The sequence below is a fragment of the Microcebus murinus genome, chromosome 25 (genome assembly GCF_040939455.1).
Source record: "Microcebus murinus isolate Inina chromosome 25, M.murinus_Inina_mat1.0, whole genome shotgun sequence".
Lineage (NCBI taxonomy): Eukaryota > Metazoa > Chordata > Mammalia > Primates > Cheirogaleidae > Microcebus > Microcebus murinus.
The window spans coordinates 15254624-15279922 of record NC_134128.1 but is presented as its reverse complement, the minus strand read 5'-3'; the positions used below and the strand labels follow the sequence as shown (position 1 = coordinate 15279922).

The 25299-nt window shown below is 45.6% G+C and overlaps 1 protein-coding gene and 1 long non-coding RNA gene across 3 annotated transcripts in view; one reads left to right on the top strand and one right to left on the bottom strand.

Moving 5' to 3' along the window:
- Nucleotides 1-25299, bottom strand: part of CCDC3 (coiled-coil domain containing 3) — a 69881-nt gene that overhangs the window by 9541 nt on the left and 35041 nt on the right. The gene's annotated exons all lie outside the window — the stretch shown is intronic.
- LOC105871995 (uncharacterized) lies at nucleotides 10566-24553 on the top strand. The gene is made up of 2 exons (XR_012914923.1): nucleotides 10566-11648; nucleotides 24374-24553. It is a non-coding gene; the product is annotated as an uncharacterized LOC105871995 (long non-coding RNA).

The following is a 25299-nucleotide window of genomic DNA, read 5'->3' as shown; positions in this document are numbered from 1 at the left end:
AAGGGCTTGTTCTAGTGAAATAAGAAATGCTGCAGAGTGTGTCGTCGTCTTTGATGCGATACTCGTTAACATAGCCATGCACGTGGATCCGGCATTAAACACACACCTCTAACTGTGTTTCACCCCAAATCTCATCTGCCTGAGGCAGAGCTCTCCAAGATGCAGCAAGAATAGACTACGAGAGCGAGTGGCCAGGCTCCTGGGCTGCCATCAGCCTTCTGCATCTCCCCGGGGAGTTTTGCAAATATTTTCTCTTGTCTGTGATGTGAAGGACACTGGGAAACTTCCAGTGCTTTTTTTTTTTTTTTTTTTCCTAGACCTTCCAAAGGGAGGAAAAATTGAAACCACAGATTCTTGGGTAGGAAGCTACTGCCAGCTCTCATTTAGTGTCCATAGCAAGTGAAGAAAAGGTTCCCAGGGGAAGAAGGATGTTTTGCCTTTTTTTTTTCCTTTGGTTCCCAGAGATTTGCTCCAGAAAACTCGAGTCACAGTGGAGGGGGCACTGTTCTGGGTGCAGTTGTGGTCTGTCAGTTACAGTCTCTGGAAGACGCTTTCCAACCTTTGATGCCTCCCAATGTTCAGTCAAAGCCACCTCGGGTCCCTTAGTCCTTGGGCACCTTAGTCATGGCCATTAATTCCCTTCCATGAAAACACCAAGGGGGCAACAACCCCCCTACAACAGACCGGCTGGCACAGGCATTCCTTTGGGAAGGAATGGGGCCATTCACGGTCACTGGAATCTCAGGTTTTTATGAAGGTCAAGGGTCTGACCATTGGCATCCCGGGGGCTGCAGGAGGGGGAAGGGCGAAAGGACCTGATGCTGTAGCCGCCTCCCCCAAACCCAGCAGTTGACAGGCTTGCTACCCCCCCGGACACGGGGCTGTGCCCATTCCTGTCCCAGCCCTGGGGGTGGCCGCCCTGGCTGAGCGCGGTACACTGAGACCCCAGTCGGCTCGTTAACTCCCGGTCTTGGGTCACTGCTATTGCCCAAGGGAGGAGGGGTCCTCAGCCCAGCCAAACTCACCCCTTGCCTTTGGACCTCTGAACTTGGTCCAGGAAGAACTCAAGGCAGCCCCTCCTGGGCACAGCAGGGAGGCGGCTGCTGACCATGAACCTGAGGTCCAGGGCGCCGTGTCCACCCAGGAGGGGCATTCTGGACAGACGCCGGCCCAGAGCCAAAGTGGCCTGCTCTGCCTGGCCCATCTCTGCTCTGACGCTGGTGTCACAGTCTAGGGTGTCGCGTGATCAGGGTCCAGTCTCCAGCCCTTCAACTGGGTACAGCAGCAAAGGGCCAGGCCCCCCCCGTCCTCCCGATGGCCGGTGTCTTGCTGTGCTTGCCCGGCACCGTCAGCACTGGCTGAAAATCGCAAGGGCTCCTGGCCGCTGGCCCTCCTGGGGAATGTGCTGGAAATTTACGAGCTGTGAGCCCATTCGTGTTTACTTCTCGGAGACTGATGGCTTGTCCCCGCAGCCACAGCCAGGCCCTGACTCAGCGAACAGTCTGTTTGTTTGGGAGAGTTTATCAAACCCAGACGCAGGCTTTTCTGCTACTGAACCAGGACAAGTGGCCCTAGAGCTCTCTCCCTGGACTGGAAAAGGGCTGGGGGTGCGATTTAGCAAGACCTCGCTTCAAACATGGCTCTCCTCCTTTCTGGAAGGAGAGAGGCTCTGATATCAGCGAGGAAAGGCGTAGCGTATTTGTTAAGCCTTAAAGCCACTCAGTGTCGACGGTGGTTATGGTTAGGGACTGCCAGGCCCCGTCAATAACCTCATGGCCCACAATCGATTCTCAGTTAAAATTTTATCTGGTAAAAATATGATTGGAAACCTGTAAACAACAGATGGCAAATGCACACTGAAGCACAATGATACGTATTTCTGCCAATCCAAGGGTTGGCCTTCCCGGCTTGGTATCTCGCATAAATCCTTGCAGACTCGCAAGTTTAAATAACATAGTCAAGGCAAAATGTATGGGCAGAAGGCAGTAGATGACAGAATCCTCGCCAGTGCATGGTGGCAGGCAGGTCGTGTGACAAATGAAACATGGATGTTGTCTGTGAGAAGAAATTTTACATATGTCTCAATGAACCAAAGAAACATCCCACAAACAACCTAAGTTACTCCTAGCTACCTCTTCAATAATTTGCTGTTCCACCTTCCTAGAATGCTGTTCCATGACTCTGCAGGGCAGGCTCATTCTCATCCTGGTTCCTGTGTCGCCTCCTCATATATCTTCCCTTGCCACCCTATAAATGGCCTCTGTCTAGTTCATCACCCTGCTTGTGTCCCTAACAGCATTATTGGGGACTTATTAATGGTTAATTGGTTCTTTCCTCTACATTATAAAACAAGGTCTATATCTCTCATTTTTACTGCCATAGCCCTAGTGCTTAATACTGTACCCTGACACATAAGAGGTTAATTTTTTTTTAACATTTGAAAAAAACATTTAAATGAAATATACAAACAAAAATTGTTGCTCATTGTACAACATGATGTTTTAAAACAATACGTTGTGGAATACCTAAACTGACCTAATTATCATATGTATTACCTCACATGCTTATTTTTTGTGGCGTGAACACTTAAAATCTCTTACAGCAATTTTCAAATGTATAATATCTTAATTTCTTTCTTTCCAATTTGGATGCCCTTTCTTTCTTTCTCTTGCCTCACTGCTCTGGCTAGGCCCTCTAGTACTATGCTGAGTACAAGTGGTGACAGGGACCATCTCTGTCTTATTCCTGGTCTTAGAGGAAGACCTGTCGAATGTTCATTGTCAAGTATGATGTTAGCTGTGGGTTCGTCATCTGTGCCTTTTGTTGTATTGAGGTGTATTCCTTTTATACCTAATTCGCTGAGAATTTTTATTGTGAAAGGAAGCTGAATTTTGTCAAATGCTCTTTCTGCATCTATTGAAATGACTGTAAAATTTTTGTCCTTCCTTCTGTTAATGTGGTATATCTTATTTATAGATTTGTGTGTGTTGAACCATGCTTCCGTCCCTGTGACAAATCCCACTTGATCCTGGTGAATGATTCTTTTCATGTGCTGTTGGAGCCTGTGTGCTAGGATTTTGTTGAGAATATTTGCATCTATGTTCGTCAGATTTTGGCCTATGATTTTCTTTTTTTTAGTGTTTGGCTTTGGTAACAGGGTAATGCTAGCCATGTAAAATGATTTTGGAAGTATTCGCTCTTCAATTTTTTTGGAGGAATTTGGGAAGGACTGGTATTAGTTCTTTTTAAAATATTTGGTAGAATTCAGCAGTGAAGTCATCAGGTCCTGGGATTGTCTTTGATGGGAGACTTTTTATTGCTGATTCAATCTCCTTACTCATTGGTCTGCTCAGATTTTCTTCTGTTTCTTTATGAGTTAGCCCTGATAGATTGTGTGTGTCCAGGAATTTATCCATTTCTTCTGGGTTACCAATTTGTGGGCAAATGATTCTTCATGGTAGTCTCTTAGAGTTATTTGTGTTTCTGTAATATCAGTGTAATGTCTCCTCATTTTTTAATCTATTTGAGTCTTCTCTCTTTTTTTCGTAGTGTAACTAAAGGTTTGTCAACTTTATCTTTTCAGGAAACCAACTGTCTTATTTTTTTCAGATTTTTCTGGTATTTTTTTCAATTATTTCTGCTCTGATTTTATTATTTTCTTTCTTCTAATAACTCTGAACTTAGTTTGTTCTTTTTGTAGTTCCTTGAGAGCTAACATTTCTTCTGCTTGAGCAATTCTGCTGTTGGTGTTTTCTATTGCATTTTTCATTTCACTCATTGTATTTTTCAGCTCTAGAATTTGTGTTTGAATTTTTTAAATATAATTTCAATCTCTGTTAAATTTCTTCTTTTGGTCATTTATTGTTTTCCTAATTCATTCCATTGTTTCTCTTAAGAGGCAGGGGGTCGGTTACTGAACTTCCTTAAAACAATTACTTAAAATTCTTTGTCAGGCCACTCATAAATCTTCATTTCTTTAAAGTCAGCTACTGGTGTGTTGTATTCTTTTGGTGGCGTCTTGTTTCATTGATCTTAATCCTTGTGGCCATGGGTTTGTATCTGCATATTTGAGGAAGTAGAGACCTAGTCCAATCTCTGCAGATTGGCTTTCTTTGGGAAAGCCCTTCTGCAGTAGCCTGCTCAGAGATTCTGGGCAGGCCGGGTGGTGTGGTACATGGATGAGTTTGTGGCTGGAGTCCTTGCGCAGGCTGGCCTGATGCCTGTGTCAGCAGGTGGGCAAGCCTGGTACCTGGGTTCATGGAGTTAGGCCTGGAGCCTGAATCCACTAGGGTGGTTCTGTTAATTGGGTCTTTAGAAGCCATCCTAAACCCTAGGTCCACAGGGACTGACTTGGCACTGGGGTGAATCTTGAGCCTGGGTCTTTAGGGGGTGGCCAGGTACTGGGATGGGTGTTGAGTCTGAGTCCATGGAAACCAGCCTGGTTCTGGGGCAGGTGCGAAGCCTGTGCCCATGAGGGCTGGCCCGTGTTTGGAGCCTTAGGGACCAGCCTAGAGATTGGTTGTATGGCCACTTGTTTAGAGATTAGGCATATGCGAGCTGGCCTGAAACCTGCATTTAACCCTTTGCACTCGCTTGCTTTTTTCTCAATATCCACTCGACATTATCCACACTCGACATTGGAATGCAAAGGGTTAAGGGGGCAGTCCTGAAGCCCAGGTCTGTGAAGGCTGGCCCAGAGCTGGGACACACCTAACCTCTGGGGCTACTGGACCATAGCACTGCAGGTGCTGGTCTAGAACCTGGGGTAAGCCTGGAGTCTGGGGCCATGAGGACTGGCCTGGAGGCAGGGTCCATGGGTGCTGGCCTGCTGACGAGGGCTACGGGGGCCTGCCCGGTTTGGGGGTGAACCTGAAGCCTAGAGCTATGAGGGCCATCCAGAGCTGGGGCTGGTCTAGATCCTGGGGCTACAGGAGCAGGACTTTATGTTCAGTTCAGAGGTATCAGCCTGGAGTCTGGGGCTCTGGGGGCTTGCATGGCACTGGGCTTTTCTGGGGCAGGCCCAGTGTTAGGATCTGAGGCAAAGTCCAATGCTCACTTCCCTCACCTTCCACCAAGTAGAGAGAGTCTCTCTCCATGCTGTGCTGCCTGGGGGTGTGGGAGAGGTGATGTGGGTCACATAAAACTGTTTTTCCTGCTCTCTTCAACATGCCTTTTCTTATTTTTGTGCTACACCCTGATGCTGGGATTTCTCATCGGGTTTCCTAAGCTCTTGTGAAGGCGTTTTCGTGGGTGGATAGTTGTTCAAATTGATTTTCTGCATGGGAGGTGAGCGATGCAATGTCCTATTCCACCATCTCGCTGATGTCTTATTTCTTAAACCACCCTGTGTCTTTTATGGTGAATTTTGCTTTTTGAAATTGACACGGCATGAAAACGTTACAACCCAAGGGTTTCATTATTCCTTAATTTGTCAGCCATACTCCTTTCGTTGAGTCCTTGGGTTGTTTCTAAATTTTTTAGTCTTAAAGGATGTTGAAGAATTTGACACACCACATTTTTCTTTATCATGATTATTTCTTTAGGATTGACACTTGACAGCAAAATCACTAGATGGGAAGTAATGAACGTTTCTTAGAATTATGCTTTATGTTGCCAAATTGTTTGCTAAACATGTACTGATTTAAGGTTTAATTTTTCATATTTCTTTTATTTACCTAGAGTGTACTTGGGTATAGTATGAAATGAATATATAAATAAAACTTTTCCAAATAGCAAATCCATTATTCTCCCATATTGTATTAAATACTCCTCTCTTCCCCCCCACCCACCCCAATTTGTATTACCTCCTCCTTTAGAAGTGGACCTGCTTAGCTATAGGTTAGTACTCTAACACCATCTGGTTTTGATTAAATTATAATATATTATGTGATAGGATATTCCCTTTTAAAAAAAAATTTCTTGGCCAAAATTTTTTAAAATAACAGAAGAAGGATTCTATAAAGATCTTAAAATAGAGTATGTAACCAATGCAGTTCCAAACATATTTGAATGGATCAAAATCTATAGACTAATATTTGATTATTACAAAGTTATACTTTATTTTTTTTTTATACATGGTCTGACTCTGTCACCTGGCCAGAGTGCAATGGTGTCGTCATTGCTCACTAGAGCTTTGAACTCCTGGGCTCAAGTGAGCCTCACTGCCCATTATTTTTCTCAAGTACATTCTTTGCTTTTTTGCCTGCGTCTGCTTGCTAGGGAATTAAATACACTCTTGATGTTATCTTTCTCTTATTCCTAATCGGGGAATAAAGCCGTAAAATTTTATGTTTCATTCTGGATTTACCCTATAAAAGTTGCATTTTTTTTCTCTTCTTCTCATTACCTATTGAGAAAAATATGCACAGATGTTCATAAGGGGGATAAACAGGGATGATCACTGTAGAATTGTTTATTATAAGATTGAATATGTAGGAATAACGTTAATGCCCACCCATAAGAGAACCGTTAAACAAACTACTGCCCATCCACCCACCCTATGTAATACTCTGTGCAATTGAAAAGAGAAAAGGAAGAAGATCTCCAACATCCCAAGTTGGGTAAGAAAAAAAAAAAAATCAAGTTTTAGCACCATTAATATCCCATTCATACCCAAAAAGTGCCCCCATATCTGTATTTTTAAGGGTCTATGTATATGTGTAAAGGCCTCGTTACAGTCTGGAGGAATCTTTACTGTTAGCATGGTTGTCTCCAGGGAAGGGTCTGGAACTCGGGGGTTTTTGTAAGCTGCGCTTTTAAGAGTCACGCTCTGTGCAGGGCCCGCGTTTCTCTTGCCTTTGGCTTGGTGCCGTAGCACCTTGCCGTTCCTTCGGAACACAATCAGCACAAGCTTGTCGCCCTACAGAGAGCGCACCCGGGCCAGTAGCACGACATGGCATTGGGCTCCCAGGGACGTGTGCTATGGGACTAAGTCCTCACGCCACAGGGATCACAAAGACTTTGGTGTTGCCATTTGGGGGGGGGGGGTTTGACCAGGGGTGAATAGTGACTCGGAGCTCGGTCACTAGTGGAATCTAGGCTTTCCGGCTACAAGTCATCACGACTTTGGGCCAGGAAGGTTCCCAGCACCAGGCTCTGTCGTGTGAAAAGCAATGCTAAGGCTCTGGGACATCAAACACAGACAGTTTGCAGTGTTTGTTCGTGGCTATGGAAGGAAGCAGTTAATTTTTGCAGGGCAGAAAGCTCCCTAGCCTGGCTGCATGGTCTTCCCTGTGTTCTAGTGTGGGGGAAACTATTTTATTGAGCATTTGCTGTATACCAGGCACTGTGCTAGCAGTTCTGGACACTTTCTCTTATTAAAGTCTGACCTTCAACCCATAGGGGAGGTTGTCCTATTTTCCCTGTTTATAGATTATAAAAACGAAGCTCAGAAAGCCGGACTCACTTGCCTAAGGCCCTGTGACAAGTAATGGAATTTGAGCTGGAACTTGAAATCAGACCATCTGTCTTAAAAGGTGGTGGTCCAGGCTGGGCACGGTGGCTCACGCCTGTAATCCTAGCACTCTGGGAGGCTGAGGCAGGCGGATTGCTTGAGGTCAGGAGTTTGAAACCAGCCTGAGCAAGAGAGAGACCCCATCTCTACTAAAAATAGAAAGAAATTAACTGTCCAACTAATATATAGAAAAAATTAGCCGGGCATGGTGGCGCATGCCTGTAGTCCCAGCTACTCGGGAGGCTGAGGCAGGAGGATCGCTTGAGCCCAGGAGTTTGAGGTTGCTGTGAGCTAGGCTGATGCCATGGCACTCACTCTAGCCTGAGCAATAAAGCGAGACTCTGTCTCAAAAAAAAAAAAGGTGGTAGTCCCATGCTTGTACCTCCATGGCAGCCTGACTCTTTTACCTACAGGAACAGGCAAAATAAGGAGATTTAATCTGCAAAGCAGGGGCTGACTTCAGTGGCCCTGGGCTGCACGTTGAGAGCACTCTCCTTACGGGACAGCCACCTCCCAACTGCTCTCAAGAAAAACACGGGCAAACTACATATTACGACAGTTGCCCGGGACATAGTGGTTTTAGTTACAAAAAAAAAAAAAAAAAAATCAAAATCAAACTAAAAAGCTCCATTCCAGATGACTGCCTTCTTATCCGCTTCCATAATCCCACTTGCCTGCAGTCTGGGCATTCAATTTAAAATGAATTAAGGAGGCAACTTCAGGAGGACGTCAGCCCCTGCTTTGAAAAGCCCACAGTTGATGAACGTCGAATTCCGTCTGCGAGACGGTGACTTTTTGACTTGTAAGCTTCATACATCCGCTGTGGCCAGAGTCGCCGCTGGGCCGTGTCCGCATCTGCGGGGAGGGTGGTGTGCCCAGGGCTCTGAGTGCAGCCTGTGCAACCTCAGGAGCTGGCCCCCGGTGACCCCAAGTCATGCCCTCTGATGAACTTGGACCAGGGAGCCCCGCCCACTGCCAGACTTCACCGACCAGTGGGAACGCCAGGCCTTATCCATTTTTGTTTTAACAATGGTTCTTTTTATCGTAGTAAAATACAAATAACATAAAACTTTACCATCTTAACTAATGTTTTTTTTTTTTTTGAGACAGGGTCCCACGGTTGCCCAGGCTGCAGCGACACAATCACAACTCACTGCAGCTCAAAATCCTGGGCTCCCGTGATCCTCCCATCTCAGCCTCCCCGAGTAGCTAGGACTACAGGCATGCATTAGCCACCCCCCATGGCTGATGTTTTTAAATTATTTTTTGTAGAGACAGATCTCGCTATGTTGCCCAGGCTGGTCTCGAACTCCCGGGCTCAAGTGATCTTCCCGCCTCCCAAAGGGCTGGGATTACAGATGTGAGCCACCGTGCCCGGCCCACAGTAACCACTTGTGAGTTACGTGCTCGTCACCACCACGCAGCTTTCCGGCCTTATCTCTGACTCTCTGAGCATTTCCACCCCACTCCCGTTCCTGCTGTCATCTGCTCAGCTTCTGCCCTGACAGATCGCCTTCCGCCTCTCCAAATGATCGTTTGTTTCTGTGCGGAGGTGCCGTGTTTGTGAGCTCGGCCTGCAGCGTGGCCTGACTGGGGCTCCCTGCTCAGAGGGGTCAGGAGCTGCCTCCTGGGCCAGCTCCTCAAGCCACCTGCTCCCCGGGGCCCTGCGTCCCACCCTCCCATCCGTGTCAGGAGACGCTTTGGTCCTGGATTAGAACCCAGCCGGCGCCTCCTTGGAAACCTTGTGTCCTCGAGTTAAGTCGACCAAACCTCAAGGAGCCTGTCTTCTCCTCCAAAAATAGGGCCACCAATGTCTGTTATGGTGGTTGTGACAATTTTTTTAAAAAGGCTTTTAAGGGCCTGGCCCTTGGAAGGCCGTGTTCGATGTTGACTGTTGTGCTCTGCTCTAGAAGACAATGACCTGCCATCCCCCACCGCAGTCCCCTCTCTTCCCACTTCCTCCTTCCCAGACATCTCCCCCTCCCCCACCCCTTCCCTTGCGGCCTGCAGCAGGACCCCAGGAAGTCTGTCATCTCGGGATGTGGCCCAAAGTAGTCTGAACCCCAACAAGCTTCCCTTCGGCCGAGGCCGGCAGCAAAGGCCCACTTAGATGTTGCGTCTCATAGCACGAAACGTGCAGAAAGGGACGTCCCCGAGTGCCCAGTTCCAGCCCACCCGGGGGAGCCTGGAGCCTTCTCTGCTCAGGAGGACACAGTCTTATTCTGATACGTGCTCAGTGTTTAACGTGCAAGCATAGGACATCTTTTCCATTTCTCCCCCCCCATAGTGAGTGAGACAAGACAGACCATGCTTTGAGAGATTTGGAGAATAAATTACTTACTTTTAAAAGTCAGTTGGGGGGACACAACCATCTGGATAAGGCGTCTTCAAACTACGGCCCTCGGGCCACATGCGGGTATTTTCGCCTGTTTGTTTCTTTACTTCAAAATAAGATGTTGCAGTGTGCATAGGAATTTGTTCATAGTTTTTTTAAAACTATAGCCCGGCCCTCCAACGGTCTGAGAGACAGTGAACTGGCCCCCTGTTTAAAAAATTTGAGGACCCCTGATCTGCATGCGTTGAGAGGCTCAGAACCCAGGAGAGAAGCCAGGGAGACAAAACCAGATTGGGAGGACCTTCCACAGGCTCCCGTGTGCCCACCATCTGCAAGCGTAATCTTCTAGAAGGAAAGGATCTCTGGGTGACGCTCCCCTGCTTTGGGGACACACGCCGGTACACTTGCATTCGGTCACCTCTTCTCAACCTTCAGAGGCAGCTGGAGGTCACCAGGGCATAGGTGGTCCTTGCTCAGCCTTGTTGCCCTGACATCGTTACTTTTTCACAAGCGCCTGAATTACAGCCACACTGAACTGGTCGATTCCCTGAACCTGTCCCCAAGCATCGCCTGTGTCTTTATCTCTGATGCCACCTGCCTACGTGGGACCCTCTCCAAGGCCAATGGGATGCCACCTTCTTCACAAAGCCATTCCTGGACCCCTCGAATGCACATAACCCCCCACCCCCACCTCTTGTCTTGGTGGTGCTTAGAACCTCCCTTTTGCATTTATTTTGCAGAGGCAAGAAATTAACACCAGTTGTGCTATATGTTGTTATAAGGTCCAGGGGCGGGTTTTCCTCCGGGACGTGCATCAGTCATTTATATCCTGGATTTTTGCTTTCTGCACCAGGGTGAGCGCTACGAAGGCAGCATCTGTGTTTGACTCCCCCACCCAGGCTCCACGCCTGGAACAGGGTGAGTACCCAGTGCACGGTAGTCTGTTATGCTTCGCGGGTCCGTACTGCCACTGTGAGCACACGGCCTTGCACACAACCTCCTTGGCCCCGTGTGTCTTTGCAAATAGCTATAAGGACACCTGAACTCAGCACTGCGCCCTGCCCCTCTGTCCACCCGTGGAATGGGTTTCTCTTTGCAGTGAAACCAGGGGCAAGCAGATTTTCCTTTTTTTGGTGGATTCATGAAATGCCAGGTTTGCTGTGGGAATCACTTGGGAGCTCAGTTTTGTGCCTTGAAGGAGACGGGTCACAGATGCTATAGAATTGCCAGGACCTCGATTTCGGCTTTAAGACCGCCTGCTCTCATTAGAGTAGGCCAGGCCACCTTCTAAGCGAAGCTCTGGGTTTGTGGGACCCTTCCCCGTCTCCCGGCAAGCTGTAGCTGAGACTAAGAGCTGGCCAGTCCCCATTTCCCATTCTGTGTTAAGCCACCGTGCGGCGTGGTTTAGGACCCAGCGAGCGTCGCGCTGGTAGGCTGCCGCCACTTCCCAGCAGAATCGAGCTTGTCACATTCTTCTGTGGTGTTTTGGGAGATTCTGCGCCCGTGGGCTGGAGGAGAAATCCTAGAATGCCTTCCGAAGAGGATGTGCGTTGCCAAAACAGAATTTATAACTGCGTTGCCATGGCAACCAACATGTCACGTTTCCCTCGGCCTAAGAATATCTGAAGCTGAAGATGCTGAGAATAGCCTAAGTGGAACGGCCGGCGTGCTCCAGCCCCGTGGGGCAGGGGCTAAACCCACGCTCTGGCTCCTAATCCGCTGCCTTTCCGTGGATCTCTGCAAATCCCTGACTCCTACTCTGAATGTCACCGTGGGGACATGGGCTTCCGACCCGGAGCATCCTTCTCTTTTCCTCCCATCCGAGTCACTAGCCGGGCCCGACCCTGCTTAGCTTCCAAGGTTAGAGGAGATCAGGTGTGTTTGGGGGTGCCCGGGCCATGGACCCCTTTCCTTCTGTGGTGTACGCAAGTGCAGGTGAGACTCTCCAAAACACGTGGTCGACTTGGGTCTCAGGAGTATGGGGGACAGTGAAAGAATGGAAGGAACGTGGTTAGAGCTTCTCAACAAAGACGTGCAGTCCCGTAAAGCGAGAATGGCGTGTGGCAGTGGTGAGCAGCCCTCGGTGACACTGAGCACAGCTGTAGATGGTGGATTTAGCATGAAGTTCCAGAAGCTTCTGTGTGCTGAAGGTGAGAGAGCCACCACTATCCTTCAGGGGTGAAGGCAGAGATGTCCTGAATGAACCATGGGGTCCCGGGAGAGCCCAACTCGGGGCAGAAACTGTGGATCATGGTGGGCTGCTCTTGGCAAGCAGGTGGAGGGACGGGGGGAGTCCACAAAGAGGTGCCGAGACATCCAGCCCACGGGACGGCTATTCAGGTCCCCAAACGGGGTGTCCACTTGGCCTCTTAGGTTGCCTATTGGATATCAAAGGCCAATCATAGTCAAAAAATAATCAAGATCTCCTTTTCCCTCCTTAAAATCCTTTGTGGCCCACTTTTCATCAAGAATACGTTCAAAACTCAGACCCACTGAGTCACTTTGTGAGGGGCTGTAGGGAGCCTCTCACCCAGTGAGGGCAAAGCTCTGCGACTCCTCCAGCCCGTCCGTCTGCTGCCCCCCGAATCCCAGGGCAGGATGTTCTGACCACACCCGGCATCTGCTCCTCTTTCCTTCCTTCCTTATTTGTATTTCAGCATATTATGGAGGTACGAGTGTGTAGGTTACGTATGTCGCCTTAGCCCCACCTGAGTCAGAGCTTCAAGAATGTCCATACCCCAGACAGTGAACACTGTACCCATTATGTGTGAGTAAACCCATCCCCTCCTCCCTCTCCCACCTGCCCAACACCCGATGAATGTTATTCCTATATGTGTACATACGTGTTGATCAGTGAATACCAATTTGATGGTGAGTACATGTGGTGCTTGTTTTTCCATTCTTGTGATGCTTAGTAGAAGGGGCTCCAGCTCTATCCAGGATAATATAAGAGGTGCAGTTCACCATTATTTTTTGTGGCTGAGTACAGAACTCCGTGGTATACATATAGCACATTTTATTAATCCACTCATGTATTGATGGACACTTGGGTTGTTTCTATATCTTTGCAATTGTGAATTGTGCTGCTATAAACATTCTAGTGCAGATGTCTTTTTTATAGAATGTCCTTTGTTCTTTTGGGTAGATGCCCAGTAATAGGATTGCTGGATCCAATGGTAGTTCTACTTTTAGCTCTTTGAGTTATTTCCATCCAACTTTCCATAGAGGTTGTACTAGTTTGCAGTCCCCCCAGCAAGGTAGGAGTGTTCCTATCTCTTTCACATCCACGCCAACATTTGTTGCGTTGGGATTTTTTGATAAAGAGCATTCTCAGTGGAGATAAGTGATACCTCATTGTGGTTTTGATTTTGCATTTCCCTGATGATTAGAGATCTTGAGCATTTTATCATAGGTTTGTTGGCCATTAGTCTGCCTATTTTTGAAAAGTTTCCGTTCATATCCTTTGCTCACTATTTGATCTTCTCTTGCTGATTTTTCCCAAGTTCTATATAGAGTCTAGTTACCAACCCTTGCAGACACGGCACCTCCTTTTTTTTTTTTACCCTAAAGCACAACTGCCTGTCCCCAAGGTCTCTGTATCTTATTACAAGATGTAACTTGCATGGGTTTCACTCTGGTGTCTGAAGCCACACAGATTCAGTCCATTTCCTCTTTGACAGGGTGGCATGCCACAGCCTCGAACACAGCCATCGCGTCTTCTCTGTCCCAGGGTGGATGTCGCTGGCTCCTTTCTTTCATTACATTCTTCCAGACCCCTCCTGGTCTGACTCCACCTCTCACAAAATTCTCCTAACCATCCTGTTGTGATGCCCAGGGCTGAGCACTGTATAGTAAGGCATGGTCTGACCAGGGCTGTTACAGCTCAGATTTTTTTATATGAGGCAGAGGAAGAAGAGCTGGGGACTTGCATGTGGGCAGCTCACCAGCGGGGACAGGTCTTCCTGGACCACAGAGGTGGCATCTGTAGGGTAGAGGGGTATTTGAGGAGCCATGCTCAATAGAAGAGGTTGGACAGGAGCAGAGAAGGACAGCTGGCTACCTGCCAACCTCAGCTGGAGCAGAGGACCGTGGTCCCAACCTGGAGAGAGCCTAGGATGCTGGGTAGTGTGATGGACAGTCACGGGGACAATGAGAAGCAGAAACCAAAGCGAGAGCATCAATCTATGGTGTGCCCTGGGAAACACAGGTGGGGTGTGAAGACTGGCAATTTAATGATAACAGGCTGGTTGTGATCAACTCCTCGGCCGGAGAAACTGGAGGGGAGACTGTGTGTATAAGCCAATTATATATTTCTCAGGTCGGCCAAGAACTATGGCTATGCTGAATCTAAGGATGGTAGCCAATGGTGGGCTTAGCTGTGAGGACCCAGAGACAATGGGCAGGGCTGGCATGATGCCCACGCCGGGGTGCCTTGTTTAGGATGTATTGGGTTTGTGTCCTGGGAGCATTATGCTCAAAGAATGGAATGGAATGGAGTCTCCTAGAATTCTGCATTTATCCATACTAAGAGGGCCAACTTTCCTTGTTGCTGGGTCATGTAAGCTACAAAAGGGCTCTTTTTGACCTAAAGATCTGTTCCAGAAATGATTATGACCACTACATAAATAAAGAATAATGTAGCAGATTAGGAATAAATCCTCTGATTCATGTCCCAAAATACTCCAAGGGGATCGCATCTCATTTCGCAATGACTACGATGAACCTATTTAGGCTACTGTGAGCCACATTAGAGTCCCATGGGCCCTGCTGGAATGATCTGGAACAGAAACTTCTATCGATTTCAAGGAACTGCAGTCTGCATTTCAAAAGCACTAACAAGATGTGTAGGTTCTATCCATCTCAAACTGTACACATGATCCGGAAAAAGAACTGCAGTGGACAGAGGACTGCAGAAGCCCCCTAGGCCTGTAAGAAATGAAACACGGCCAAGTCTAAGTAGTTAACCTAATTTTCTTCTAACCCCCAGGCATGCTGGGGCATATGGGAGTTGTCAAGGAATGCAGGTGCCCACACCCAGAGCCTCGGCGTGTTACGACACAGCTGAGCAAACAGGATAGCAGTGCTGTTCAAATAAGACTTAACAGAGACATCCTCAGGGTTTGGAGGAGGTGGTTATGGCAAGCGTGGCCCAAGACAGAGGAGCTGGGTCAGCCAGTCCCACGGAAAGCCACTTGCAACTCTTGCCCACACCAAGCCCAAATCTTGTTATCCCTTGGAAAGCCCACATTTGGGGAAGAAAAAGTTCAAAAAGCCCCAGGCACGAGAGAGGAAACTACAACAACAACAACAACAAAAAAAATACAACAAAAGGAAAGAAAAAGAAAGCACAATCTTTGGTGAAATTTCCCTCCAGCCCCTTTCAGGAACGACAACATTGTCATCCTCGGGAGGAGACACCAGCGGAGTTGAAGAGTGAACCAATACCAGTTCATTAGTAGCGATCCATCTTCTTGTCCCTTGGCTGGGCCATACTTAGCCACCAAACAAAGTGCTCTCTTCAACGTAAGAGGTTCAATAATCTCCATAACCTCCTTCTGGAACTCCCTTTAGACGTGTATATATTTAACAGCAACTGGCTGAGTTGTTAACTTCCATCCAAGTCAACTGATCTGCCTCCCTGCAGGAAGTGACTTCGTACACAGCAGCCCCTGGTGGAGCAGAATGTGAAGTACCTGGGTGTTCTGTTCTCTGACCACCCTTCCACCCCGCTAGCAGCCATGGTGAAGGGCCAGTCCTCCTGCAGAACCAGTTCTGACGTGGCAAGGAGGACTCGCAGTCCCTAACATCCAAAGTGAGAGGGGCGAGCAGGTCTCTGTCACAGGATGACACCGTTAAAGCTGTCCCCCTGACACGTGCCCAGAGGGAGGGAGAGCTGCTGCTATGGTTTCCATATTCGACTCCCCCAAACCTCATGTTGACATTTGATCCCCAACGGTGGGGCCTAGTAGGAAGGGTGTTTGGGTCATGGGGGAAGATCCCACATGAATAGATTAATGTTCTCTCTGGGGTAGGGGAGTGAGTTCTTTGTCACCAGCTTTCTGGTGAGGGCTGGTTCAAAAGAGCCTGGCCCTCCTTCCCCTCTCACCATGGGGTCTCTGCACACGCTGGCTCCCCTTCCCCCTTTCCCATGAGTGGAAGCAGCTCGAGGCCCTCACCAGATGGAGATGTTAGCCCCATGCTTCTTGTATGGCCTGCAGAACTATCAGTCAAATAAACCTTTTCTGTATAAATCAGGCTCAAATATTCCTTTATATCCACACAAACAGACTGAGTCAGCAGCCTTGGAGGTACCTGGTTGACCTTAACTAGAGATGAATCATGCATAGGTGTTAGATTTTGTCAGAAGTTTGTTGTTTTTTTTTTTTTTTTTTTGCATCTATTGATATGATCATGTGATTTTTCTTCTTTAGTCTGTTGATAGGATGAATGTTAATTCATGTATAAGCTCCATTGATTTTTGAATTGGTTTTTGAATTATATATCATTCAGTCATGATATATAATTCTTTTTATATGGTGTTGGATTTGATTTGCAAAATGGTATTGTATTGAAGGTTTCTTTTTTTAATCTGTGTTCATGAGAGACATTGGTCCATAGTTTGGTTTTCTTGTCCTGTCTTTGGTTTCATGACTAGGGGAATGCTGGCCTTAAGGAATCAGTTAGAAGTATCGCTTCTGCTTCTATCTAGGCCTGGTACTTATTGATTATTGGTTCCTTTAATAGTTATAGTCCTTTTCATATCATATTCTCATGTGAGTTTTGGCAAATTGTGCCTTTTCAGGAATTGGTCCATTTCATTGAGGTTATCAAATTTGTAGCCATAGAATCGTTCATAATATCCCTTTATCCTTTTAATGTGCATGAGATCTACATTGATGTTCTCTTTCATTTTTGATATTAGTAGTTTGTATCCTCTTTTTCCTTCGTTAACCTGGGTAGAGACTTATGCATTTTATTGATCTTTAGAAAGAACCAGTTTTTGGTTTTATTGATTTTTTTCTCTATTGATTTCCTATTTTCAATTTCACTGATTTCTGCTCGAATTTTTATTTTTTTTCTTCTGCTTACTTTAGATTTAATTTGCCCTTCTTTTTGTAGTTTCCAAAGATGTAAGTTTAGGTTAATGATTTTAGATATTTCTCCTTTTGTAATGTATACATTTTAATACTATAAATTTCCCTCTAGTGAAAGCACTGCTTTCACTGCCTCCCATGGATTTTGATCAAAATACTTAATTTCTCTTGATTTCCTCTTTGACCCATGTGGTGTTATTTAGAAATGTCTTGTATAAGCTCCACGTATTTGGTGATTATTCAGCTCTGTTTCTGTTATTCATTTCTAGTTTAATTCCTTTCTGGACTGAGAATAGATATCATATGATTTCTGTTTAGTCTTATTGAGGTGTGTTTTATGGTCTAGAATGGGCTTTATCTTGGTAAATGCTCCGTGTGAGCTTGAGAAGAATGCATGTTCTGCTGTTGGATGAGTTGACAGTTGTCAGTTGGTTCTGTCAAGTTCTAGCATGTCCTTATTGATTTTCTGCCTGCTGGAGCTGTGGCTTAATCTGCTTTCCTTGCCTCACGTAATCCTGACGCTCGGTTCAGCCCATAAAAGCACGCTGCTCCCACTGCTAGGTGAGCTTTCTGATCTCACGGTTCTGAGTGCTTCCCAACTCATGGATCATTCTTCACTCAAACTCTATTAAATTTAACAGTTGTTGGCAGCAGAAATGTCATCCAAAGGAGACCTCCAGTGACCCCAAGGAGCACTGAGTGACTAAGCAAAGGTGCCTGCTGCTCTCTTGCCACTCCTGGCAGTGGTGGGTGAGTTCTCAGATTCACGCTCTGTAAACTTGCATTTTGAGCAATTTCTTTGACTGGACTTGGACTAGGATTGGATCCAATAAAGAAACTAGAGTGGATCCAGTGGGTAAGGTTACTAGAAGACAGGAGATCATGGATTAATCCGGATCCAAGGTGTCTAGAACTCCATCTGGAAATTTCATTATAAGAACAATAGACTCAAAACCTGTGTTTTTCTTGAGAAATGGGCAAACCTTACCAAAAACAATTTAGAAGTACAGTGGCTGCAATGAGGAAACTCCTTACAAAAGGCAAACATGTGCATGAATTTACAGCTACAGGAACCAAGAGGACCTTTGTGTATGTATTTTAAACCAAAACACAGGGGTCCCAAACTGGAAACAAAACAACAAAACTGTGCCCCAAGATGTCTGCCTTTATTGTGAACAGGCAGGCCACTGGAAAAGAAATTGGTCACTTTTACACACCCACCGTCTGATATGGAAACAGTCTAGGCCAAAGGGAGTGGGTCCCTCAGAGGAAGTCCCCCAAGACTTGACTTTCTAGACAGTAATCAATGAATCCCTCTTTATGTTGTGGGAGTTTCAAAGCACATCCAAAAGGTACCCGTGTCCAAACCTGTCCAACTGACACTTGGACCATTTTCAGAGAGACATTTGAGAATGAGTTCTGTTTTTCTCTCTTCAATCCTGCATCTCCCATGGGAACCTCTCAGTTGACTGAAAACACTTCTCACACCCCTACGCACTGCCAGTTCTGGCCACCCCTCTCTTGTTGTCATGGTATTTGTTATGCCCCAGCACTCCCTGCCATTTAATCTTGAAAACAAATTTAAAAAGAATGAACCAGTCTCTGACTATAAGGTGAGAAGTATCCATGCCAACTCCAGCCATAGAAAACGATCGTCCTATTCTTCACTGGGCTCCACCCTCAACTCAGTTGTTAAATTAAAAAACACAAGCTGGGTTGGGAAACCAATCTAACCAGATTAGTGCCTAAAATCTAATAGATTAATATTAATATAATAACTAAATTTACAAGAAATAATAAGACAACTGTATATGAAAGTATACAAAGAAGGTAAGATGTGTTTTTGGTAAGAAAAGCTATTAGGTATGAGAATGTGTTTTGTTAAGGGAAAAAAAAAAAAGTAATTTTTGGCCTAAAATTAGAATGACTGGATGTTCCACCATAAGGAGGAAGAAAAGTACTGGACAAAAAACAAAGGATATAGGAAAGTTTGTGGAAGCAGAATCTTAGGAGGGGAATTATATGTGTGATCAAGCTGGTTAATATTTGAAGGCAATTAAGTTGGACTTTGAACATTAATATCAAAAGTACACTGACATAAAACCAGAAATTGGTCCTCTCTGTTAAAATAACAAGGTTTTCTTAAGAGTATTGGTCTGCTCTTAACAAGAAATTGTGAAAGACTGTTTTATAAAGGAAATTCCCCATGCTGCGTTTGCCTTTGAAATCTTTTAATTATCACTCTAGTTAAATGAATAAGTGACCTGTGATCCGTTTTAAACCTTTTGACAACATCCTAAAATTGAATTCTTAATTTAGACTTTTTGACCTCAAACTTTGTGAGTTTCCAGATAGGCCTTTGGGATATCTCAAAAAAATTTCTTTCTCCTTATAAAAAAGAGTTTTTAAACTATGCTTATGTGATATGTTAAATTGCATGGGAAGCATTGTTGAATAAGTGATGCTCAGCCTTTTCAATTCACATTGTATGCACAGTATGTTAATGTCTTTCAGAAATGGTATGAAATTTCTTGAAATCTGATAGTCCTGTTATAACCCTATCAGTCATAATTCTGGTTATTATTTAAAAATATTGTATGCTGCTGAAATTTCCTTGTCAATTGCATTATAATGAATTCTCATCAGATCTTTAACCATGGCCCTTTTCAGTCTTTTCATTCCTGTTTTTTTTTTTACTCTGGTACTTTCCTGAATGCTATTGCAACCAACTATAAACCTAGTGTTTTGTCTTTAAGATCACCATTGGACTGGGTAAGAATTTCTGGAACTGTAATGAAGAAAAACATTGGTGCATAAAACTGAAATAGAACAAGAATTTATTGAATATCAAGGAAAACCCTTGATGAATTTTAACACTAAGTCTGCAAGTACTGACATATTTATGAAATTTGAATGAACTCCCTAAGATTGGTTTAATTCCCTTTGATAACTTATTTAATAAACAGTACTATACACCTGAATTGGAGAAACTAAGCTGACATTTAAAAGGATTTAACTTAAATGTTAAGCATGAACTCATGGAGGGCCCAGGTGACTACCTGGTCCTTCCTGAGTCTTTAAAGCCCCGTTATTAAAAGTGCTATACTCCGTAACTCATCATGGAGTAAAATGATGTAAATTATTAAAAAAAATATTGGTATGCTGCTGTTCTAAAAATTGCTACAATGGTCTATAACCAATGCTGTATCTGTCAAACCCATAATGCTAATAAGACAGAAAAGGCCTCAGATATATACATTTCTACCACGTGCCGGACCATGTGAACACTTACAGATGGATTTCATTGAATTGCTACCCTCTGTGGGATTTCACAGTGTTGTTATAAGAACATCATTCACTCTGGCTAGATAGAAGCTTTGCCAGGCAGAGAAGGTCAGTGCTGTAACAGTAGCTGAAAGGTTATTCAGAACTGTGTTCCCATTATGGGGCATTCCTAGAGAAATTTCTAGTGATAGAGATACTTATTTAACTGGTTTATAATTTGTCCAGTAAAATAAGATGTTACAAACACAGTAGCAAATGCTTTGACCAGAAGCATTTACCATTTGCCTTGTTGGCAATCACATCTGCTTCTACTGGAAAACACAGATTGACCCCTTATGAAATAATTACCAAAGACCTATACCTACCCCTAATAATAAAACTTTATATATTCTGCTATTATAAACTGATAGGACTTAATAGTGCAAGTACATTATGCCAAGATATATTTGCACCAGGTAAATAAAGGTCTTTGTGGCCCATCATCTGATGACAAAAAGACCTTTCCTGATCTAGAACCCAAAGATTGATTCTTTTCGAAACACCACCAGAGAAAGAGTGCCCTTGAACTCTGTTGGAAGGGACCGTATCAAGTTCTCATGACCTCTGATAAGGCAAAACTTCAGTACTTTGAGTCCATATCCCTCAAGAGGGCCCCTCCAGACACGGGGGACTACACCCATTGGAAACTTCAAAGTAAAACTGACCGGTGAGGTTTCTCATCAGAAGACAATATCCTAGATGTGGACTGTTTTCCCAAGATCACAGATCAAGGCTTCTCCTCTGTCACATCATGAAACCTTTGCTCCTTTCCCCCTTTCCCTGTGGCATCTGTTTACACATAGCAAGATAATGCCATCATTAGCATTTACAACTGACAGCTTCTGCAGGAAGCTAAACCGAAGGCTGCTATGTCATGTTAAACCTAAATCCCTGCATGATCCTAGAGATCTAGTTCACCCTAAAATATTTTCACTGATAGTCCAAGTGTGATATTCAAATTGCACATCTGGTCCTTTCTATAGGGCAGGGGTCCTCAAACTTTTTAAACAGGGGGCCAGTTCACTGTCCCTCAGACAATTGGAGAGTGCGCACTGTGGGCCCAGGACCAGTCGGCTGCTAAGCAGGACAGGCAGCTGTGGCAAAAACTCCTGGCCGGCCGGATAAATGTCCTAGGTGGGCGGCATGTGGCCCATGGGCCGTAGTTTGAGGATGCCTGCTATAGGGTTAGGCTTTTGGATTCATGTATTTCACATGCCTTGTTTACATCTAAGAGTAGGAAAAACCAAGCGTGAGAGTCTCACAGTTAAATTATGCCAGAAACTAAACAAGAAAACCAAAGGGGAAAATAACACTTGGTAGACAAATTCATAACCCTAATTCTGTAGTATCCTCCAACCATGTAATTATTCAATACTGGAGCCCTGGATACATAGGACTAGAGCTTCCCTACCAGTGACCCCTGATGCACAAGGCATCCCACAGGGAACTGTTTTGCCCCTCCAAGATCTATTTTTTCTAGCTCTATGTCATTAAAAAAAAGATACATACTTTGTATCTGTGGATAATTTAATTTTCAGCCATATACATTGGCCACTCCATGTCTCCACATGTGGGAAATGAGGTTGACGTGGATTAGGTATTCTAACAGTCTCACTGTCACTCCATAACCAATTGGAAAGTAAACATTAGTCTGCACCTCTTAATTTGCACTAAAGAATAGATTTTTCCAGAAGGTGTAAAACCCTGTATACATGGGCATCTTTTGATAGAATGTTCTTTCTCTGGCTTGGCATAGATGTAAATGACATTATAATTGGAAATCTCTGTCAAACATTACTGCAAGGGCTACTGTTGCTCAACAGACTGCTCTAAACTACCTCCTAAAGTTGGTTAAGATAAGAGGATCGCCTTGGACTATCTTGTGGCTGGACAGGGGAGTGTGTGTGTGACAGCTCTCGCCTCCTGCTGAACTTGAATAAATACCTCTGATATTGTAGAAACTCTGATTGTAATTGGTTTGGTTCATGGGCGCAATGGTCAAAGAACGTATTTCAGTCTCTGATAGTCATCATAGGGGTATCCCTGGGATACTGTATCCCCTCTTCAAGAGTCTTAAAGGGTTATAGGCAGCCACTCACTGTGGTTACAGCAACAAAACCACAAGGAGACCATAAGTCATTCAACTGACCTGACGTCAGGACTTGTGAATTCTGTACCGAGATGAAGCAAATTCATTACGATGGTGACAGAGTGGCATCAATGCCAAAGATTTTGGTCACTCTCTGAAGATTGAGAGGCTGATCAAAAGGGAAGATTGTTATATTAAATAAACAGGAAGCCATTAGCCTGAGGCTGTCCATCTGAGTTCCTACACAGCAAACTGCAACCTACATTGGTATGTAAACAAAGTAACATCTTACACTTTTTGTAACAAATAGCCAGGCTTCAGCCAATCACAAGCAGTCAGCTGATCAGACCATGCCCCAGTCTGGCAAATGCCCTTCTGTAGTGAATTAGAGGATTTCTCGATTTTGCTTCCTGTTGAGCCTATGAGAGCTCACAGCTCCTACTACTGGGAAGAGAGCTATCTGAGCTCCTGGTTCTGTGTGCTGCCCGATTCATGAATTGTTCTTTGCTCTAATTCTGTTAAAAATTTAATTTCTCTGAAGTTTTTAACAGGTATTACATTTCACCATGGCCTCAAGACTCACAAACTCGATCTGCTAGGTTTTCCCTCTTTTAGTCAACATGCCTTTCCCCTAGCCTATTCGCCCCTTGGGAATTATTACCTTATTTGGGAATGGGTCAACTCACTTCCTCTCATCCTGTGCTACCCTACCCCAATCTCTGCTCTTTCCTGAAGCCCCCGTGTTGGGCCCCCCAATACATTCTTCCCCTCCCCCACTGGGACAAGGGATGACAGAAGCCAAGAGAAGGAAACAGGTCATGGAAAACTAAACACAAAAGCGCAAGACGGGCCGGGCGCGGTGGCTCACGCCTGTAATCCTAGCACTCTGGAAGGCAGAGGCGGGAGGATTGCTTGAGCTTAGGAGTTCTAAACCAGCCTGAGCAAGAGCAAGACCCCATCTCTACTATAAATAGAAATTAATTGGCCAACTAATATATATAGAAAAACTTAGCCGGGCATGGTGGCACATGCCTGTAGTCCCAGCTACTCGGGAGGCTGAGGCAGGAGGATCGCTTGAGCCCAGGAGTTTGAGGTTGCTGTGAGCTAGGCTGACGCCACGGCACTCACTCTAGCCTGGGCAACAAAGCGAGACTCTGTCTCAAAAAAGTAATAATGGCTAAAATGTGCAGATCCTTGCGTGGGGCCAGGCGTCACGCTGAGCACAGGTTCCGGGCAGTCCTGCAGTGTGCTGTTTTCTAGCATCATAAACTGCCTTCCACCCCGGCTTATAGATGAGATGGAGGCTCGGAAATCAGACCTGAGATGTCCCAGGTATTAAGTGGCTCATTCAGGCTTTGAACCCACGCAGTCTGACTGGAGAGCCCGGCTCTTGGCCACTGCACTCACTCCTAGGACACGGAGGAGACCAGAGCCTCTCAGGCACGTGGGTTGTCACGCAGAAGAGTCCCCTGTGGGTGACGGAAGGCAGACAACGTACGCGCATCAGCAGAGGGGAGGGGCCGCCTTCACCTCCAGAACTCCCGGTTTCCTTCTCGCTCTACCTTTGGGACTTTTCCTAGAGTAGCTCATCTCATTCCTCAACCCCAACATGACAGTCATTGTCCAATAGGTTTGCCCTTCTGAGACCTTGGGTCTGATGCCTTCCATTACTAGCAGCCCTAAATAAACATCGGGTGACCAACTGACAGCCAAAAGGGGTCCGAATTTAAGTCCTGGCTCTAAGCTGATTCTTTCCTATGTTGTCACATTACAGAGATACCTGCGTTATGTCCCCAGTGAGTGGGTTACAACATCACAGGTGATCTTTAGGGCTCCAGAGAGGGAGGACGCTGCCAGGCAGCTGAATAGGAAGACTAGATGCCACTGCCAGTGGGTCCTCAGTATTAAGGGAACTGGGCACACAGCTACCCAAAGTAAAAGCCACATACCCCAGGTGTGGCCAGGTGAGTTTTGGCCATGGGATGTAAGCAGAAGTGGTGTGTAAAGCTGCTAAGCACAGCTTCACCAAGGCAAAAGGCATGTTCTTCTCTTACCCTTTATTCCTTCCTGCTGACTAGAATGCAGATGTGATGGCTGGAGCTGGAGCTGCCATTTTGGACCATGAGTTGAACTTAGCTGTGGAGGCCATGCACTGTGGAACAACCAGATGGAAGGACCTAACGCCATCGGGTTTCATCCCCGCCTAAAGTACCCACCTGACTTTCACATGGAAGAGAAATAAACTACCTGAGCCAGTGTTATTTCGGTTTTCTGATCCTTGAGCCAAACCTACTCCTAAACAATACACACCAATTTCCCCAACAAGATATGACTATTTTGCTTGCTCAAAACAGACTTAGAACCACAGGCTCCCTGTTCTACATCAGTGGAAGAAATAGGCTGGCCTGGATTTCTTAAGGAGGTCCCACCAGATTCCTAGACAAAACACTATTCCATGAAACCACTATAGCTGAGTTTTCCGCACAAAAGAAAGTATAACCATGACTTCTAAGGAAACAGATCATGATGGGTGCAGAGACTGTCAAGACATTAGGAGGTAACATTACGCTGAGATCGTGGATGTTTGGTGACTGGAGATGTATGTATCAAAATACTGGGGGGAATGGACTAGAAACTGCCCATACCCTTCCCTGCATGTACTCGCTTTGGGCGTACACACCTGTGTTCTACTCTAGCCAGGGCCAACCCATCACATCCACGCGTGTCATCACATCTTGCGCTAAGCTCTGGCCCTTCACTCTGGCCATGCCTCAGTTTCCCCTTTCCTTTCCCGCAACTATTATTCTCTTTTTCACCAACCAGTCCAGGCTTCGTGGGTTCTTTTCTCATTCAGTCTGCTATGCAAGGGCTCACCTGTGTGCTTGCCAATCCAAGAGCTTACTCATAGGCTGGAGCTTAGTAAGTACTTACTGAATGCACAAATAAGCTATTAATAAATACCCACAAGGCCTCGGGTCTAAGAGTTGGAGATAACAGAAAACTC